Raw genomic sequence first — 4,673 nt, forward strand, 5'->3', positions numbered from 1 at the left:
GATGAGCATAGGGGGTTGATTCACCAGCAAGGGGTAAATAAAATCTAGGCTAGCTATTCTGCTTAATTAAGAAGGAGAAAGTACAATGACAGTTTTTTAGCATAATTATAGGTTAATTGAAAAGATTGCCTAAAAATGAATACTGGCGATTGTAGTCTTCCTTGCACCCGGGTCAGAATTATGATCTTAACACGATGACCCATTCTAATTGCTCCTTTAAAGTAATGATCTGGTCTTTGTTTATTTATTTATTTTATCACTTCTTTACATGTCTTTTATCTCTAATCGATTAACGTCCTTTTTCTTTTCTAGGCTAAGCAGTAGCTGAGCAGTAAATTTTGCAGTAAAAACTGTGTAAGCCTGTACACTGTTGCCGTCTTTTTGTGTGATAGCCTTAATTTTCACAGAAAAAGGCGTTGCAAAAGACCAGGCTTCTTGTAATGTTAAAGTTAAAATAAAAATCAAGGGCTTTCAACCTTAAATTCGTTTCATTCTCTGTAAAATTCTTGTTTGTGCCTTTTTTTCTTCTTCTTTTTCACATTTTAAAAGAAATAGAGCCCTTAACATTTTTGAACTAATTATATTTTTTGCTCATCCTTTGCTAAACGAATTTACTGCTCATCCCAGCTCTTCTGCTCTTCGTGAAGTCTAATCAACCAAGAAATTGCTCCTGAGTCATCCTGAGCCAAGAAAATAAATTGAAAAATTGAAAATATACTGATTATGCTGATTTAAAATATATAAGTTTCATCATTTATGTATTTATTATTGTTTTAAAAAGTAGAGTTGTAACAAAGAGTCAAACGTTAGCGTAAAGAGCGGGGTGTTGAGGAGGGAACCGCCCTTTTAATATACGGAATAATTTCTGTTCATTTTAAGTTTTAATGTCGCTCCTTACTTGCAGTTAAAAAAAAAACTTTTTTTTATTTGTAATTACTTAAGGAACCCTGATTAAAAGGTTGATTCAGCGAAGGTTGAAGCTCATGTAGTAATTAACGTGTATATGCCTACAAATTATAACAAGAACAATCTGATTCACAATCTAATTTCCTCAACTTTAATTTAAATCATGTTGTTGCTTCGTTTGTCGGTCACAAGATCAAAGTTTTTAAAGAATGATTCTACTCGGACCTCCTTCCTATCTCTACTTTCTTTTACTCATCCCCACCTATTACTCAAAATGTAGAATCGAGTTTGTTTTCCTACCGAAGTTTTTAATTTGAAGACTGTTCTTTATTACTACAGTTCCAGCAAGCAGTACAGGTAAATCAATCCTCTTAAGATTTTTATATCTATCTATAAAATCTATTGCACTGTCCATGATTTGGCACTTTTTCAGTATCAGGTGTTGTTGTTGAGGTAACAGATATTTTAAATAATTCTCCATGTTTGACTATGAAAAAGAACCCAGCATCAAAAACTACCCCAATCAACGCTTAAAATCAATTGTGTAATATTGTTATCGCAACTATTACAATTGGTCACGACTTTCAAATCAGATAGGCAGCTGAATATAATACGGGGTAATAAGATGGCCACTGCAAATGTATGACAAGAAAATCTTTTTCAAGAAAACCGAAAAGTTTTACTACCCTTTTTAATTGACCAATAAAATAGGTGGGCAACTAGGCAACCTCCTTGCCAAATTTTGTTTCCCTAAATGCTGCAATAAATTTTTTGAGATAGCCATTTTCTTCATCCTAGATAAAGGCCCAAAAACTAAGCCCTTGAGTATAACATGATCCGCCCCCTCCACAGCCCCTGGGTAAAGGTGTTTAAGTTATAAAATGTATCTATTGTTTACCAATAGTAGTTGTTATTAAGATGCATGTATAAATTTTCAGGGGGAGGGGGAATTTTCTGCTGGGGGTTTTTCCACGGGGGAATTTTCTATGGGGTTGAAGTTTCCAGGGGGTGAACTTGTCAAGGGAAATTATAGACTGTGGAAATTTGCCAGAATTCTCATACAAAATTCTTTTTATATGTATTGCTTTCTTTTTCCCGTCTCAATCCTAAGCGTGGAGTGGTTAAGAATAATTGTTTGGGGTAGATTTTAACCCGGATTGAAATTATATAGAAAATATTTCTATGGTAAGGGGGGTTCCGTCCGTGGACGAATTCCAGATTTCCTGGAATTATTTAAAAATAACCAAAGCTCAATAAAAAAAAAAAATTCTGTTGAAAGTAAGGAGCAACATTAAAACTTAAAGCAAGCAGTAATAATTTCTAATATGTTGGGGTTTGCCTTCTCCTCAGGACCTCCATCTGTACGCTAAAATTTGAATTGTGTCCCAATTCTTTAAGAATGATTCCTGAAACACAAAAAAACTAATTAGAACCAAATGGCTTTTTTAAAAGTACTGAAAAACTTTAGCGTAAAGACCGAGGTTTTGAGGAGGGGGCAACTCCCTTCATTTATGCAATAATTTCTGTTAGTTTTAATGCTGTTCCTTACTTTCAGTTTTTGTGAAGAAAAAAATTGTATTTATTTAAATTTTACCATAAAATACACTTCATTCTAAACAAATCGTACGTAAAAATAAGTTAATTGGCCCTTAATTTATGGACCTTGCTATTTCTTAATGACTAAGGACAGCTAAAAATCTTTATTTTTTACCTTAAATATACTTTACTGTAAATAAATAATACTTACAAATAAGTTTTTAGGCCTTTAACTAATGGGCCTGGCTATCTCGTATTAGCTAAGGACTGCTAAAAAATTGTTATTTCAACCAGAAGAAAACACTTCAATTATACAATTGTACTTACAAATAAGTTTATAGCCAAGGACATCTAAGTTTTTTTATTTCTTTCATAAAATATACTTTCTTCTGAATGAATCAAATATACAAATAGGTTTATAAGCCCTTAATTATGGGATCTGGCTATCTCATAATAGCTAATAACAGTTAAAAATAATAATTTCTACCATAAATTACACTTCATCTTAAACAAATAGTATTTACAAATAAGTTTATTTGCCATTAATTTAGGGGTCCGGCTATTTCATAATGGCCAAGTACTGCTGAAAAAGCTTCATTTTTAACATAAAATATAATTCATTTTTAACACATCGTACTTATAAATAACTTTATCGGCGGGTAATTTAGAGGGTCAGGGTGTCTCGTAATGACTAATGAATGCTAAATGTTTTACTTCTGCCATATAATCCATTCTAAACAAAACGTACCTAAAAATAGGTTTCTAAGCCCTTAAATTGGGGTTCTATCCATCTCATAATGGCTAAGAACTACTAAAAACCTTTATTTCCACCATAAAATAGGCTTCATTTAAAAATAATAGAATGGGCTGAATAGTAACCAAAACTCGAAATAACGGTTATTTAAAAACGGATTATGATACAAAAATATATATCAAAAGAAACAAATTTTTATGCTGATTTCAAATGTAAAAAATTTCATTAAGTTTAGTCTCATACATCAAAGGTTACGAGTCTGAGAATATTTTTTTGATTGTCGAAAAAAGAATGAAACAGTCCCTAAAAATCGATTGATCTTAATAAAAACCAGACCTACGTTGCCCGGGCAACGTGAACTGTTGCAGCAACTTTTGTCCGGTTTTGCCGACTTAAGTATTGCGAGAGCTACACTTTGGTTTTGTTTCTTCGCTATCGTTCAGTAATCACATGATCAAAGGCTATTCCTCAGCGTTGAAAAAACAACAACAATAGTATCAAAAGAAGGGATTAAATTGACTTTGCAGCCAGTTTAACTTTATCCTTTTCAATCGTAGACATCATGACTGATGAAAACTTGGAACAACATCTTATATAATCTATTTGGTGTTATAAAGCTATCCGTAATTTTTCAGGATTAAAACACCATAGGTGACACTAATTATTACGAATTTACCTCATTATTTTACGTTCTCGTTTGTACCCTTTGTGTAAACACTTAATTCTGTCAGAATTAAAGAGATCGAATACATTGTGCACCAATCTGCACAAATTTCTAGTCCAAAATGAACAGATTCTTACTTACAAGTCCCTCTCCCATAATAGGCATCAAGTTCAGCGGAAACAAATAAATGGGTACACCAGCTAGTATAGTTGCAAACCCTTCATCGCTGACGTTGACTGTAGCCTAAGAGCAGATTATTACCTACAAGTAATAATCCAATACACTGGAAGCAAATAATAGATACACCAACTAGCAACAGTTGCTAACCCCTCTTTGCCGAAGGTGATTATTACCTAACAGCCGCCTGTTGGTGACGAGTCCTCTATGTGTCTCACAATTTGTATCGGCCTTGATTTCGTTTCTGTGTGTACATTACTACTGAATTTGTAAACCCCTTGAAACTTTCAAACTGGTGTACCTCATGAAGGAATTTTTGTACCAAAAAACGAATACCATATACTTTGATCAGCTCATCAAGAGCTATCGATTGCCGTCGAAAAAATATTCGATCTGCCTTAGTGCAAAAGTTGATTTTTTTTTGCCGTAGGCCAACTTTCTAACGTCAACTCAACTTAGACTTAACTTTCAACTTTTCTCAACTTAGAAAGGAGATAAGGATAAACTCCAATTTCTTTAGAAATGAGAGGACTTTTAAAGTTTATTAGGCACATCTGATATAATTTCTCTACGCCAATCCCATGTCCAAAAAACCGAATGATAAACCCGGCTGAAATCACGTCCAGAAATGGGTAG

Source organism: Artemia franciscana, unplaced genomic scaffold (assembly GCF_032884065.1).
Source record: "Artemia franciscana unplaced genomic scaffold, ASM3288406v1 Scaffold_1374, whole genome shotgun sequence".
NCBI classification, from domain to species: domain Eukaryota; kingdom Metazoa; phylum Arthropoda; class Branchiopoda; order Anostraca; family Artemiidae; genus Artemia; species Artemia franciscana.